Genomic DNA, 17,591 nt, shown 5'->3' with positions numbered 1-17,591 from the left:
ATGTAGTATATAGCACAGACATGTAGTATACAGCACAGCCCCCTTCCCCCAAGAATGGCCCCATAGTCCAGTACTCACTGTTATAGTTACACAAAAAAAAGCACTCCTCACCTCTCAATGTGCCCGTGCTGCTCCCTGCTACACTCTTGGCGGCTGCCGTCATCGCGCACCTGCAGCGGCAGTTTCAGAGGCAGAGTGGGGAATGATGGGAGAGAGAGCGTCAGGTGACGCTCTCTCCTCCATCATTTGCTTTGAACTTCACCGGCCTGTATAGTTCAATGCGGCGGCAGCGGAGGGGGAGTTGGCGCTGGCGACAGGCGGGCCCCCCTGCCTCACAGAGGCCCCATAGCGGCTGCGTGATGTGCCGCAAGCTGGAGGCCCCTGGGGGAGCGGGGACACTAGGCAGCTGCCTGCCCCTAACGCCGGCCCTGAATGGGCCCCCCTTTCTTGCCAGGGCCCTTGCACTTGCCCGGGTACGCCGGGTGCTGACGCCGGCCCTGCAAGCGATCATATTGAAATGGAAGGAGTATCATACCACTGCAAATCTAGGAGCACTGTGCAAGCGATCATATTGAAATGGAAGGAGTATCATACCACTGCAAATCTACCAAGACCCGGCCGTCCCTCTAAACTTTCATCTCAAACAAGGAGAAGACTGATCAGAGTTGCAGCCAAGAGGCCCATGATCACTCTGGATGAACTGCAGAGATCTACACCTGAGGTGGGACAGTTTGTCCATAGGACAAAAATCAGTCGTACACTGCACAAATCTGGCCTTTATGGAAGAGTGGCAAGAAGAAAGCCATTTCTCAAACATATCCATAAAAAGTGTCATTTAAGGTTTGCAACAAGCCACCTGGGGAACACACCACACATGTGGAAGAAGGTGCTCTGGTCAGATAAAACCAAAATCCAACATTTTGGCAACCATGCCAAACAATATGTTTGGCGTAAAGGCAACACAGCTCATCACCCTGAACACACCATCCCCACTGTCAAACATGGTGGCCTGCTTTTCTTCAGCAGGGAGAGGAAAGATGGTTAAAATTGATGGGAAGATGGATGGAGCCAAATACAGGACCATTCTTGAAAACCTGTTTGAGTCTGCAAAAGACCTGAGACTGGGACAGAGATTTGCCTTCCAACAAGACAATGATCCCAAACATAAAGCAAAATCTACAATGGAATGGTTCCCAAATAAACGTATCCAGGTGTTAGAATGGCCAAGTCAAAGTCCAGACCTCGATCCAATCAAGAATCTGTGGAAAGAGTTGAAAACTGCTGTTCACAAACTATCCACATCAAACCTCACTGAGCTCGAGCTGTTTGCCATGGAAGAATGGGCAAGAATTTCAGTATCTCGATGTACAAAACTGACAGAGACATACCCCAAGCGACTAGCAGCTGTCATTGCAGCTAAAGATAGCGCAACAAAGTATTAACTTAAGGGGCCGAATAATATTGCACGCCCCACTTTTCAGTTTTTGATTTTACACAAAAATTTAAATTAACCAATAAATTTTGTTTGAAGCATGATATGTGGGAAAAGGTTGAAAAGTTCCAGGGAGCCGAATACTTTCGCAAGGCAATCAATATATATATTATATACAGTATCTATCCTGGTCTTCCCATATGTATCCATCCTGACTCCCCGTGCCCCATATGTATCCATCCTGGACCTTTTTTCCTGCCCCTTATATACCCATCCTGGCTTCACGGACAGAAAACAGACAGAAAGACAAACACAGACAGACAGAAGATTCTTCTTACCTTCCTGCGCTCCCGACAGCATCCTCCTCCTCCTCTGCAGGTCCGGCGCACAGATAGTAAAATGGCCGCCGACATAGAGGCCGGCGGATGATATACGCACACGTGCCAGTATCGATCGGGATGTGTGACGCCACGGTTCAGGTAATGACTGCCTTCACGTGCACCTGCCCTTTCTCTGTGCCTTTAAAGGGCCAGTGACCCTAAAAACCGCAGACTTTTTTTTTCCGCCTCCTCTCCTTGCCACTGCCAAGGGCCCACCGGGATTTCCCCGATGCCCTGCCTGGCCAGTCCGACCCTGTTGGTATTGCTGTGCAGAGATTCTCTGCTTGGCAATACATTTCAATCTCTCTCTCTGTAAAAAGGATCGCTCTGCTGCTGAAAAGTGTTAAATAGTGCAATGCCTTGGACAAGGTATGAAAACATTAGATATTTCATGAAAACTTGTAGCCTGTAGCACCACAATCCCTGCTTAAGAAAGACGACAACTAAACGTAAGTTTTATCCCTGATCCCTGCCCAATCCTTGTTCATCCACCCCAATCCCCATTCATCCACCCCAATCCCCACATCCACCCCAATCCCCACATCCACCCCAATCCCCACATCCACCCCAATCCCCCCTTCCCCCTCTTTTTACCCCCTCCACCCCCATTTGTGCCGCCACCGTGCGCACATTTAGTAGCCGCCGAGCGTTGATTGGTGACGCAGTTCACCGATCAACGCTCGGTTTTTTTTCCTCACCCCCATTGCGCCAACGCCGTACACACATCCTGCAGCCGCCATACTTTGATAAGTGACACAGTTCACTTATCAGAGTTTGTGCCTGCCGTTTTCCTTTTTTTTTTTTTCACCCCCCTTTGCGCCACCTGACTACAACCGTACGTTTTGATCACTGATCCCTGCCCAATCCCCACATCCACCCCCATCTCCCTTCCCCCTCTTTTTACCCCACTTTGCACCTCCTTCCGTGCGCCCATTTAACAGCCGCCGAGCGTTGATTGGTGACGTAGTTCACCGATCAACTCTCGCGCTCGCTTTTTTTCCCTCAGCACCATTGCGCAACCTCCGTACACACATCCCGCAGCCGCCAAACTTTGATAAGTGACGCAGTTCTCTTATCAGAGTTTGTGCCTGCCGTTTTCTTTTTCATCCCCCCCCCCCCTTGCCCGACCCTCGTGCACACATCAAGCAGCGGCCAAACTTTGATAAGTGAAACAGTTCACTTACCAGAGCTGGGCCTGCTGTTTTAGACACTTTTACTTTTTTTGTCATCTCCGTGCGCACATCCAGCAGCCGCCGAATTTTGATAAGTGACGCAAGTTCACTTATCAGAGCTAGGGCCTGCCGTTTTAGACTTTTCTTTTTACAACTTTTTATTTCTCCTTTTAGCGTTTTCTTTTCAGATAATAGTTTGCACAAATCACTATCCCCCCCACACATACAGTTATCAATAAAGTGCACCCAAGCACCATATTCACACAAAAATGTCCCGCTCGTCCCAACAGCGCTATTCATTGGAGGAGGCATATGCTTTCCTTGCCTCCGACACTGATGGCAAGGGAGAGGATCCCACTTTTCTTTACTTTTCTGATTCTTCATCCTCTTCTTCATCCTCCTCCTCATCTTCCTCCTCGGGTCCTGCGGAACCGCCACGCAGATGCCCCAGTACAGAAGATGAGGCAGCCCCCACCATTCCTGAACCAGCGCTCCCCACTGCGGACCCCATATGGACCTCGCCCCCCGAAAATTACGAGCCACTGATTCCCGATTTTGTGGCAGAATCTGGAATCAAGTTTGACACCGCCAGCCTCACAGAAACAGACTTTTTCAAAGTCTTTTTCTCTGAGGATTTTATTAACCTCATGGTGGAGCAAACTAATTTGTATGCTCGTCAATTTTTGGAGCAAAACCCCGGTACATCATTTTCCAACTGGTCTCTTGTAGACGCAGTTGAAATGATGCAGTTTTGGGGCCTGGTCCTCCACATGGGGATCGTGAAGAAGCCAGAAATTCGGCAATATTGGAGTGTAGATATTTTATATAACACTCCAGTGTTCCGAATGGTCATGGTTCGGAAGCGTTTTGAGGCCATCCATAAGTTCCTGCATTATTCCGATAATGCACAGTGTCCCGCACGAGATGACCCCAACTTTGACCGTCTGTTCAAAGTTCGGCCGGTCATCGAACACTTCAACAAAAAGTTTTCTGAAGTGTATGTGCCCAAAAGGGACATCTGCGTGGATGAGTCCTTGGTCCATTTTAAGGGGCGGCTTGGATTCCATCAATACCTGCCCAACAAAAGAGCCAGGTACGGAATCAAACTCTACAAGCTGTGTGAGAGTGCCTCAGGGTACATCCACAGGTTTAGAGTGTATGAAGGGAAGGACAGCAGGATTGAACCCCCTGAGTGTCCTCCTGTCCTGGGAGTGAGTGGGAAGATCGTGTGGGATTTGGTGCACCCACTGCTGGATAAAGGTTATCACCTCTACACTGACAACTTTTATACCAGCATCCCACTCTACAAATCCCTCTCTGCGCGAGGTACTGCAGCCTGCGGTACTGTCCGCAAAAATCAGAGAGGCCTCCCAAAGACACTACTTGGGCAGATGCTCAGAAAAGGTGAGAGCAAGGCCCAATATAGCGACCACCTGCTGGTGGTCAAGTACAAGGACAAGAGGGATGTCCTTCTCTTGACCACCATACACGGCGATGGCAGAGCCCTCAGCACTGTACGGGGTACTTCTACACAGGTCAGCAAACCGGACTGCGTACTGGGCTACAACAAAAGCATGGGGGGGGGGGGGGGGGTTGATCTCTCTGATCAACTCCTCCAACCGTACAGTGCTTTGAGAAAGGCCAAGGTGTGGTACAAAAAGCTAGCCAAGCACATTGTACAAATGGCAATGCTGAACGTTTTCCTGCTGTTACGATGTGCACGCCACACAGATACGTCGTACCTTCAGTTCCAGGAGGTAGTGGTTAAGGCCCTGATATTTGGCACTCCGGAAGGAGAGGGCCCCAGTACTTCCGGAACTGAAGGTGCTCGTATCGTACCAGGCCAGCATTTTCCGGGGGTGGTCCCGCCAACTGGAAGAAAAGGGAAGCTGCAAAAAAGGTGCCGAGTGTGTTACAAAAGGGGAATACGCAAGGACACCATTGATCAATGCGACACCTGCCCCGAAAAACCTGGCCTGTGTATGAAAGATTGCTTCAAATTGTACCACACCTCCATGCACTACTAATTTACTTTACAGGAAAGCGTACATTAGTTCCAAAAAGGGGGCACATCTAGATATGTTCCTTGGGGGGGGGGGTCTAGGTTCCAAAATGATGTCACTTGTGGTTTTTTTTTTACTGTTTAGGCACATCAGGGGCTCTGCAAACGGAACATGACGACCGCAGACCATTTCATCAAAGTCTGCATTCCAAAACGTCACTACTTCCCTTTCGAGCCCCAACAATTTTTTCCCACATATGGCGTACCAGCGTAATCAGGACAATTTGGACAACAACTTTTGATGTTTAATTTCTCCTGTTACCTTTGGGAAAATTAAAAATTGGGGACTAAGAGATCATTTTTGTGGGGAAAAAAATAGGATTTTTTATTTTCACGCCTGGGCATTACAAACTTTAGTGAAGCACGTGGGGGTTCAAAATTCTCACCACACACCTAGATAAGTTCCTTAGGGGGTACAGTTTCCAAAATGGGGTCACTTGTGGGGGGTTTCTACTGTTTAGGCACATCAGTGGCTCTGCAAATGGAACATAATGCCCGCAGAACATTTCATCAAAGTCTGCATTCCAAAACGTCACTACTTCCCTTTCGAGCCCCAACGTGTGCCCAAACAGTAGTTCCTCCCCACATATGGGGTATCAGTGTACTCAGGACAAATTGGACAACAACTTTTGGGGTCCAATTTCTCCTTTTACCCTTGAGAAAATAAAAAGATTATTGCTGAAAGATCATTTTTGTGACTAAAGTTAAATGTTCATTTTTTCCTTCCATCTTGCTTTTGCTGTTGTGAAACACCTGAAGGGTTAATAAACTTCTTGAATGTGGTTTTGAGCACCTTGAGGGGTGCAGTTTTTAGAATGGTGTCACTTTGGGATATTTTCTGCCATATAGACCCCTCAAAATGACTTCAAATGTGAGGTGGTCCCAAAAAAAATGGTTTTGTAAATTTGGTTGTAAAAATGAGAAATTGCTGGTTAAATTTTAACCCTTATAACTTCCTAGAAAAAAAAAATTGGTTTCCAAAATTGTGCTGATGTAAAGTAGACATGTGGGAAATGTTATTTATTAACTATATTGTGTCACATAACTCTCTGGTTTAACAGAATAAAAATTCAAAGTTGGAAATTTGCAAAATTTTTAAAATTTTTGACAAATTTCCGTTTTTTTCACAAATAAACGCAAGTTATATCGAAGAAATTTTAGCACTATCATGAAGTACAATATGTTACAAGAAAACAATGTCAGAATCGCTAAGATCCGTTGAAGCGTTTCGGAGTTATAACCTCATAAAGAGACAGTGGTCAGAAATGTAAAAATTGGCCTGGTAATTAACGTGCAAACCACCCTTGGGGGTAAAGGGGTTAAGCATCCTGAAGGTGTGAAAATGACTTCTGCAAAGTATATAGAGTGTCTGACTGACAACTTTCTTCCATGGTATAAAAAGCAGAAACGTGCCTTCAGGAGCAAAATCATCTTCATGCATGACAATGCGCCATCTCATGCTGCAAAGAATACCTCTGAGTCATTGGCTGCTGTGGGCATAAAAGGAGATAAACTCATGGTGTGGCCACTATCTTCCCCTGACCTCAACCCTATAGAAAACCTTTGGAGTATCATCAAGCAAAAGATCTATGAGGATGGGAGGCAGTTCACATCAAAACAGCAGCTCTAGGAGGCTATTCTGACTTCATGCAAAGAAATACAAGCAGAAACGCTCCAAAAACTCACAAGTTTAATGGATGCAAGAATTGTGAAGGTGATATCAAAGAAGGGTCCTATGTTAACATGTAACTTGGCCTCTTAGGAGGTTTTGGAGTTAAATAGCTTTCTTGTTCAGTGAATGTGACCTCCTAATGCTGCAAATTCCACAAATGAGCATTTTCAGTTCTTTAAGGCTATGTGCACACGTTCAGGATTTCTTGCATAAATTTCCTGAGCAAATCCGGACATTTTCTGCAAGAAATCCGCATGTGACGCATTTTTCCGGAGCTTCCCAATGCATTAAATAGCGGGAAAAACATGAAAAATCCACAAAATTAAAAAACATGATGCATTTTTTACCGCGCTGCATTTTTTTCCGCGTGCAGAAAAATTGCGGAATGCATTCTAAATGATGGGATGCGTTTTTATAGCGAAAAAACGCAAAAAAAACCCCCGAAAAATCCACAACGTGTGCACACAGCCTAAAACATATCAAATGTTTAGAAATTCTACTGTGCCTAATAATTTGGAACAGTGCATTTTTTTGAGTTTTTATTCATTTTGGAGATTATACTGTTATCATTGGGAGGTTTCTTCAATAACATTCGATGTATACTCTAACGGGTGATGACTTTTATGAGACTGACTGTCATTTGCACCGACCATTTAGGAAAATCCGAGAAAAATGTAATTTGCATAATAATTTGGAACATGGTGTAGAAAAAAATGGTATCACTAAAAATGTCACTTTGTTCTTCAAAGAATGTGGCCCCCCAAATTCAAATGTTTTCTATATACGGCCCAGATATCTAGCCGAGTTTGAGATCCCTGATATAAAGTATGCCTATGGAGGTGCATTATACTAGAGAGGCCTATGGGGAATGCATTATATTATAGTGAGGACTATCTGGTGCATTATACTATATGGAGGCTATTTAGGGGCCATCATACAGTGTCGGAGCCATCAAACAGTTTGGGGTCTACTAAGGGGTCAGGATACTGTGTGGGTGGTACTATACAGTGAGGGAGCATTATACTGTGTATTAGAGAGCATCATACTGTGCATAGGGGAGCTGTACAGGGGGAGACTTGGGACATTATTAAATGTAAAGTAGGCACTTATTGTTATACTAGATGGTGGCCCGATTCTAACGCATCGGGTATTCTAGAATATGCATGTCCACTTAGAATATTGCACAGCCAACGTAGTATATTGCCCAGCCACGTAGTATATTGCACAGCCACGTAGTATATTGCACAGCCCACGTAGTATATTGCACAGCCCACGTAGTATATTGCACAGCCCACGTAGTATATTGCACAGCCACGTAGTATATTGCCCAGCCACGTAGTATATTGCCCAGCCACGTAGTATACAGCACAGAGCCACGTTGGAAACAGCACAGAGCCACGTAGTATACAGCAGAGCCACGTAGTATACAGCACAGAGCCACGTAGTATACAGCACAGAGCCCCGTAGTACTGTATATTGCCCAGAGCGACGTAGTATATTGCCCAGCCACATAGTATATTGCCCAGCCACATAGTATATTGCCCAGCTACGTAGTATACAGCACAGAGCCACGTAGTAGATTGCCCAGTCACGTAGTATATAGCACAGCCCACGCAGTATATCACAGCCCACATAGTATATAACACTGCCTATGTAGTATACAGCACAGAGCCACGCGGTATGTAACACAGCCCACGTAGTATACAGCAGTGTGGGCACCATATCCCTGTTAACCCCTTCATGACCCAGCCTATTTTGACCTTAAAGACCTTGCCGTTTTTTGCAATTCTGACCAGTGTCCCTTTATGAGGTAATAACTCAGGAACGCTTCAACGGATCCTAGCGGTTCTGAGATTGTTTTTTCGTGACATATTGGGCTTCATGTTAGTGGTAAATTTAGGTCAATAAATTCTGCGTTTATTTGTGATAAAAACGGAAATTTGGCGAAAATTTTGAAAATTTCGCAATTTTCACATTTTGAATTTTTATTCTGTTAAACCAGAGAGATATGTGACACAAAATAGTTAATAAATAACATTTCCCACATGTTTACTTTACATCAGCACAATTTTGGAAACAAAATTTTTTTTTGTTAGGAAGTTATAAGGGTTAAAATTTGACCAGCGATTTGTCATTTTTACAACGAAATTTACAAAACCATTTTTTTTAGGGACCACCTCACATTTGAAGTCAGTTTGAGGGGTCTATATGGCTGAAAATACCCAAAAGTGACACCATTCTAAAAACTGCACCCCTCAAGGTACTCAAAACCACATTCAAGAAGTTTATTAACCCTTCAGGTGCTTCACAGCAGCAGAAGCAACAAGGAAGGAAAAAATGAACATTTAACTTTTTAGTCACAAAAATTATTTTTTAGCAACAATTTTTTTATTTTCCCAATGGTAAAAGGAGAAACTGAACCACGATAGTTGTTGTCCAATTTGTCCTGAGTACGCTGATACCTCATATGTGGGGGTAAACCACTGTTTGGGCGCACGGCAGGGCTTGGAAGGGAAGGAGCGCCATTTGACTTTTTGAATGAAAAATTATTTCCATCGTTAGCGGACACCATGTCGCGTTTGGAGAGCTCCTGTGTGCCTAAACATTGGCGCTCCCCCACAAGTGACCCCATTTTGGAAACTAGACCCCCCAAGGAACTTATTTAGATGCCTAGTGAGCACTTTAAACCCTCAGGTGCTTCACAAATTGATCTGTAAAAATGAAAAAGTACTTTTTTTTCACAAAAAAATTCTTTTCGCCTCAATTTTTTCATTTTCACATGGGCAGTAGGATAAAATGGATCATAAAATTTGTTGGGCAATTTCTCCCGAGTACGCCGATACCTCATATGTGGGGGTAAACCACTGTTTGGGCACACGGCAGGGCTCGGAAGGGAAGGCGCGCCATTTGACTTTTTGAATGGAAAATTAGCTCCAATTGTTAGCGGACACCATGTCGCGTTTGGAGAGCCCCTGTGTGCCTATGCATTGGAGCTCCCCCACAAGTGACCCCATTTTGGAAACTAGACCCCCCAAGGAACTTATCTAGATGCATATTGAGCACTTTAAACCCCCAGGTGCTTCACAGAAGTTTATAACGCAGAGCCATGAAAATAAAAAATAATTTTTCTTTCCTCAAAAATTATTTTTTAGCCTGGAATTTCCTATTTTGCCAAGGATAATAGGAGAAATTGGACCCCAAATATTGTTGTCCAGTTTGTCCTGAGTACGCTGATACCCCATATGTGGGGGTAAACCACTGTTTGGGCGCACGGCAGGGCTCGGAAGGGATGGCACGCCATTTGGCTTTTTAAATGGAAAATTAGCTCCAATCATTAGCGGACACCATGTCACGTTTGGAGAGCCCCTGTGTGCCTAAACATTGGAGATACCCCAGAAATGACCCCATTTTGGAAACTAGACCCCCAAAGGAACTAATCTAGATGTGTGGTGAGGACTTTGAACCCCCAAGTGCTTCACAGAAGTTAATAACGCAGAGCCATGAAAATAAAAAAAAAAAAATTATTTTCTCAAAAATGATCTTTTAGCCTGCAATTTTTTATTTTACAAAGGGTAACAGGAGAAATTTGACCCCAAAAGTTGTTGTCCAGTTTCTCCTGAGTACGCTGATACCCCATATGTGGGGTTAAACCACTGTTTGGGCACATGCCGGGGCTCGGAAGTGAAGTAGTGACATTTTGAAATGCAGACTTTGATGGAATGCTCTGTGGGCGTCACGTTGCGTTTGCAGAGCCCCTGATGTGGCTTAACAGTAGAAACCCCCCACAAGTGACCCCATTTTGGAAACTAGACCCCGAAAGGAACTTATCTAGATGTGTGGTGAGCACTTTGAACCCCCAAGTGCTTCATAGAAGTTTATAATGCAGAGCCGTGAAAATAATAAATACGTTTTCTTTCCTCAAAAATAATTATTTAGCCCAGAATTTTTTATTTTCCCAAGGGTAACAGGAGAAATTGGATCCCAAAAGTTGTTGTCCAGTTTCTCCTGAGTACGCTGATACCCCATATGTGGGGGTAAACCACTGTTTGGGCACATGCCGAGGCTCGGAAGTGAAGTAGTGACGTTTTGCAATGCAGACTTTGATGGAATGGTCTGCGGGCGTCACATTGCGTTTGCAGAGCCCCTGGTGTGCCTAAACAGTAGAAACCCCCCACAAGTGACCCCATTTTAGAAACTAGACCCCCCAAGGAACTTATCTAGATATGTGGTGAGCACTTTGAACCCCCAAGTGCTTCACAGACGTTTACAACGCAGAGCCGTGAAAATAAAAAATCATTTTTCTTTCCTCAAAAATGATGTTTTAGCAAGCATTTTTTTAGATTCACAAGGGTAACAGGAGAAATTGGACCCCAGTAATTGTTGCGCAGTTTATCCTGAGTACACTGATACCCCATATGTGGGGGTAAACCACTGTTTGGGCACACTTCAGGGCTCGGAAGTGAGGGAGCACCATTTGACTTTTTGAATACGAGATTGGCTGGAATCAATGGTGGCGCCATGTTGCGTTTGGAGACCCCTGATGTGCCTAAACAGTGGTAACCCCTCAATTCTACCTCCAACACTAACCCCCCCACACCCTTAACCCTAATCCCAACTGTAGCCATAACCCTAATCACAACCCTAACCACAACCCTAATTCCAACCCTAACCCTAAGGCTATGTGCCCACGTTGCGGATTCGTGTGAAATATTTCCGCACCATTTTTGAAAAATCCGCGGGTAAAAGGCACTGCGTTTTACCTGCGGATTTTCCGCGGATTTCCAGTGTTTTTTGTGCGGATTTCACCTGCGGATTCCTATTGAGGAACAGGTGTAAAAAGCCGCGGAATCCGCACAAAGAATTGACATGCTGCGGAAAATACAACGCAGCGTTTCCGCGCGGTATTTTCTGCACCATGGGCACAGCGGATTTGGTTTTTCATATGTTTACATGGTACTGTAAACCTGATGGAATACTGCTGCGAATCCGCAGCGGCCAATCCGCAGCCAAATCCGCACCGTGTGAACATAGCCTAATTCTAAAGGTATGTGCACACGCTGCGGAAAACGCTGCAGATCCGCAGCAGTTTCCCATGAGTTTACAGTTCAATGTAAACCTACGGGAAACAAAAATCGCTGTACACATGCTGCGGAAAAACTGCACGGAAACGCAGCGGTTTACATTCCGCAGCATGTCACTTCTTTGTGCGGATTCCGCAGCGGTTTTACAACTGCTCAAATAGAAAATCGCAATTGTAAAACCGCAGTGAAATGCGCAGAAAAAAACGCGGTAAATCCGCCATAAATCCGCAGCGGTTTAGCACTGCGGATTTATCAAATCCGCAGCGGAAAAATCCGCAGAGGACCAGAATACGTGTTCACATACCGAAACCCTAACCCTAGCCCTAACCCTAGCCCTAACCCTAGCCCTAACCCTAGCCCTACCCCTAACCCTACCCCTACCCCTAGCCCTAACCCTAGCCCTACCCCTAACCCTAACCCTATTCTAACATTAGTGGAAAAAAAAAATTTTCTTTATTTTTTTATTGTCCCTACCTATGGGGGTGACAAAGGGGGGGGGTCATGTATTATTTTTTTTATTTTGATCACTGAGATATAATCTATCTCAGTGATCAAAATGCACTTTGGAACGAATCTGCCGGCCGGCAGATTCGGCGGGCGCACTGCGCATGCGCCCGCCATTTTGGAAGATGGCGGCGCCCAGGGAGAAGACGGACGGGACCCCGGCTGGATCGGTAAGTATGATGGGGTGAGGGGGGGACCACGGGGGGGGGGGATCGGAGCACGGGGGGGGATCGGAGTGCGGCAGGCGTGGAACGGAGCACGGGGGGCGTGGAACGGAGCACGGGGGGGCTGGAACGGAGCATGGGGGGGGGTGGAACGGAGCACGGGGGGGTGGATCTGAATGCAGGGGGGGGTGATTGGAGCACGGGGGGGTGATTGGAGCACGGGGGGAGCGGACAAGAGCACGGGGGGGAGCGGAGCACTGGATGGAGGGGAGCCGGAGCAGTGTACCGGCCAGATCGGGGGGCTGGGGGGGCGATCGGTGGGGTGGGGGCACACTAGTATTTCCAGCCATGGCCGATGATATTGCAGCATCGGCCATGGCTGGATTGTAATATTTCACCCGTTATAATGGGTGAAATATTACAAATCGCTCTGATTGGCAGTTTCACTTTCAACAGCCAATCAGAGCGATCGTAGCCACGAGGGGGTGAAGCCACCCCCCCTGGGCTAAACTACCACTCCCCCTGTCCCTGCAGATCGGGTGAAATGGGAGTTAACCCTTTCACCCGATCTGCAGGGACGCGATCTTTCTGGGACACAGCATATGCGTCACAGGTCGGATTGGCACCGACTTTCATGACGCATACGCTGTGTCACAGGTCGGGAAGGGGTTAAAAAAAATAATTAAAATAAAAAAAAGTTATATACTCACCTCTTGGGGTCCAGCGGAGCTCCGGCAATAGGCGCGCAGCTGCCGCCATCTTCCATTCCCAGGATGCATTGCGAAATTACCCAGATGACTTAGCATAGGCAGCAGCAATAGTAAAAAGTTGGGGACACACAGGGTTAATAGCGGCGGTAACGGAGTGCGTTACCCCCGGCATAACGCGGTCCGTTACCGACGGCATTAACCCTGTGTTAGCGGTGACCGGAGGGGAGTATGCGGGTGTCGGGAAGTAAGGAGCGGCCATTTTCTTCCGGACTGTGCCCGTCGCTGAATATCCATGACGGACAGACGGAAGTGACCCTTAGACAATTATATAGTAGCTGGGGGATGGCAGTACTGTGAGAACATTATACTGTGTGGTGGATGGCGGTACTGTGGGAACATTACCCTGTGTGTGGGGGATGGCGGTACTGTGGGTACATTATACTGTGTGTGGGGGATGGCGGTACTGTGGGTACATTATACTGTGTGTGGGGGATGGCAGTACTGTGGGTACATTATACTGTGTGTGGGGGATGGCGGTACTGTGGGTACATTATACTGTGTGTGGGGGATGGCGGTACTGTGGGTACATTATACTGTGTGTGGGGGATGGCGGTACTGTGGGTACATTATACTGTGTGTGGTTGATGGCGGTACTGTGGGTACATTATACTGTGTGTGGTTGATGGCGGTACTGTGGGAACATTACCCTGTTTGTGGGGGATGGCGGTACTGTGGGAATATTATACTGTGTGGGGGATGGCGGTACTGTGGGAACATTATACTGTGTGTGGGGGATGGCGGTACTGTGGGTACATTATACTGTGTGTGGGGGATGGCAGTACTGTGGGTACATTATACTGTGTGTGGGGGATGGCGGTACTGTGGGTACATTATACTGTGTGTGGGGGATGGCGGTACTGTGGGTACATTATACTGTGTGTGGGGGATGGCGGTACTGTGGGTACATTATACTGTGTGTGGTTGATGGCGGTACTGTGGGTACATTATACTGTGTGTGGTTGATGGCGGTACTGTGGGAACATTACCCTGTTTGTGGGGGATGGCGGTACTGTGGGAATATTATACTGTGTGGGGGATGGCGGTACTGTGGGAACATTATACTGTGTGTGGGGGATGGCAGTATCGTGGGAACATTATACTGTGTGTGGTTGATGGTGGTACTGTGGGTACATTATACTGTGTGTGGGGGATGGCGGTACTGTGGGAACATTATACTGTGTTTGGGGGGCATCATATACAATGCATAAGGGGCATAATGTGGGCATTACACCGTGTGGGGCCAGAATGGGGCTCTGTACTATGAGAACAATCCCTTCCCTCACTTCCTGTCTTCCATAGTTGGGTCGTATGTATCTATTACAGGAAACAGAACAGAAACGTTATGATTCTTATAAAGTGGCAACAAAAACCCAAAAAGGAGTCTCCGTGGTGAAGGGGTTAATGTGCCCGCCCGCCCAGTAGTGGGGAATCCCCAGCACCGACCTGCAGAGCCGCACACCAGATATAGCCCAGGTCCTGTACACAGAGAGTGCCAGCACAACTGCTGCTTCCTGGTCTGGGCGGGGTCTGCTCTGCACTGAGGAAGAGAGAGAGGCCCCGCCCCTTCCTGTGACATCATCATCCCCTCACACAGGAGCAGCTCCACTCTGTGTAGGACCTGGGCTATATGTGGAGTGCGGCTCTGCAGGTGGGTGCTGGGGATTCCCCACTACTGGGCGGGGGGACACATTAACCCCTTCAGCACGGAGACTCCTTTGGGGTTTTTGTTGCCACTTTATAAGAATCATAACGTTTCTGTTCTGTTTCCTGTAATAGATACATACGACCCAACTATGGAAGACAGGAAGTGAGGGAAGGGATTGTTCTCATAGTACAGGGCCCCCTTCTGGCCCCTCACATAGTGTAATGCCCACATTATGCCCCTTATGCAGTGTATATGATGCCCCCAAACACAGTATAATGTTCCCACAGTACCGCCATCCCCCACACACAGTATAATGTACCCACAGTACCGCCATCAACCACACACAGTATAATGTACCCACAGTACCACCATCCCCCACACACAGTATAATGTACCCACAGTACCGCCATCAACCACACACAGTATAATGTACCCACAGTACCACCATCCCCCACACACAGTATAATGTACCCACAGTACTGCCATCAACCACACACAGTATAATGTACCCACAGTACTGCCATCAACCACACACAGTATAATGTTCCCACAGTACCGCCATCAACCACACACAGGATAATGTTCCCACAGTACTGCCATCCACCACACACAGGATAATGTACCCACAGTACCGCCATCCCCCACACACAGTATAATGTACCCACAGTACTGCCATCAACCACACACAGTATAATGTACCCACAGTACCGCCATCAACCACACACAGGATAATGTTCCCACAGTACTGCCATCCACCACACACAGGATAATGTACCTACAGTACCGCCATCAACCACACACAGGATAATGTACCTACAGTACCGCCATCAACCACACACAGGATAATGTACCCACAGTACCGCCATCAACCACACACAGGATAATGTTCCCACAGTACTGCCATCCACCACACACAGGATAATGTACCTACAGTACCACCATCAACCACACACAGTATAATGTACCCACAGTACCGCCATCAACCACACACAGGATAATGTACCCACAGTACCGCCATCCACCACACACAGTATAATGTACCCACAGTACTGCCATCAACCACACACAGGATAATGTACCCACAGTACCGCCATCAACCACACACAGGATAATGTACCCACAGTACCGCCATCCACCACACACAGTATAATGTTCCCACAGTACTGCCATCAACCACACACAGGATAATGTACCCACAGTACCGCCATCAACCACACACAGTATAATGTTCCCACAGTACTGCCATCAACCACACACAGGATAATGTACCCACAGTACCGCCATCAACCACACACAGGATAATGTACCCACAGTACTGCCATCAACCACACACAGGATAATGTTCCCACAGTACTGCCATCAACCACACACAGGATAATGTACCCACAGTACCGCCATCAACCACACACAGGATAATGTACCCACAGTACCGCCATCCACCACACCGGATAATGTACCCACAGTACCGCCATCCAGCACAGAATATAATGTTCCCACAGTACCGCCATCAACCACACACAGTATATTGTTCCCACAGTACCGCCATCCCCCACACAGTATAATGTACCCACAGTACTGCCATCCCCCACACAGTATAATGTTCCCACAGTACTGCCATCAACCACACACAGGATAATGTACCCACAGTACCGCCATCCCCCCACACAATATAATGTTCCCACAGTACCGCCATCAACCACACACAGTATATTGTTCCCACAGTACCGCCATCCCCCACACAGTATAATGTACCCACAGTACTGCCATCCCCCACACAGTATAATGTTCCCACAGTACTGCCATCAACCACACACAGGATAATGTACCCACAGTACCGCCATCCCCCCACACAGTATAATGTTCCCACAGTACCGCCATCAACCACACACAGGATAATGTACCCACAGTACCGCCATCAACCACACACAGGATAATGTACCCACAGTACCGCCATCCACCACACACAGTATAATGTACCCACAGTACCGCCATCCACCACACAATATAATGTTCCCACAGTACCGCCATCAACCACACACAGTATATTGTTCCCACAGTACTGCCATCCCCCACACAGTATAATGTTCCCACAGTACTGCCATCAACCACACACAGTATAATGTACCCACAGTACCGCCATCAACCACACACAGGATAATGTACCCACAGTACCGCCATCAACCACACACAGGATAATGTTCCCACAGTACTGCCATCCACCACACACAGGATAATGTACCTACAGTACCACCATCAACCACACACAGTATAATGTACCCACAGTACCGCCATCAACCACACACAGGATAATGTACCCACAGTACCGCCATCCACCACACACAGTATAATGTACCCACAGTACCGCCATCAACCACACACAGGATAATGTACCCACAGTACCGCCATCAACCACACACAGGATAATGTACCCACAGTACCGCCATCCACCACACACAGTATAATGTTCCCACAGTACTGCCATCAACCACACACAGGATAATGTACCCACAGTACCGCCATCAACCACACACAGTATAATGTTCCCACAGTACTGCCATCAACCACACACAGGATAATGTACCCACAGTACCGCCATCAACCACACACAGGATAATGTACCCACAGTACTGCCATCAACCACACACAGGATAATGTTCCCACAGTACTGCCATCAACCACACACAGGATAATGTACCCACAGTACCGCCA

The 17,591-nt window shown here is 47.1% G+C and overlaps 1 protein-coding gene and 1 pseudogene across 1 annotated transcript in view; one reads left to right on the top strand and one right to left on the bottom strand.

The window, feature by feature from the left end:
- The window catches only part of LOC138663694 (oocyte zinc finger protein XlCOF6-like), a 54,557-nt pseudogene extending 39,807 nt beyond the window's left edge, over positions 1-14,750 (bottom strand).
- A 73-nt stretch (positions 14,751-14,823) lies between these two features.
- The window catches only part of LOC138663695 (oocyte zinc finger protein XlCOF6-like), a 63,651-nt gene continuing 60,883 nt past the window's right edge, over positions 14,824-17,591 (top strand). The window contains exon 1 of the mRNA XM_069749994.1: positions 14,824-14,885. The gene's annotated coding sequence lies outside the window, so the exon portion shown is untranslated. The remainder of the gene's footprint in view (positions 14,886-17,591) is intronic.

This window comes from Ranitomeya imitator, chromosome 2 (genome assembly GCF_032444005.1).
Source record: "Ranitomeya imitator isolate aRanImi1 chromosome 2, aRanImi1.pri, whole genome shotgun sequence".
In the NCBI taxonomy this organism is placed as follows: Eukaryota; Metazoa; Chordata; class Amphibia; order Anura; family Dendrobatidae; genus Ranitomeya; species Ranitomeya imitator.
The sequence above is the reverse complement of the archived record's forward strand: the minus strand, read 5'-3'. Positions and strand labels throughout refer to the sequence as shown.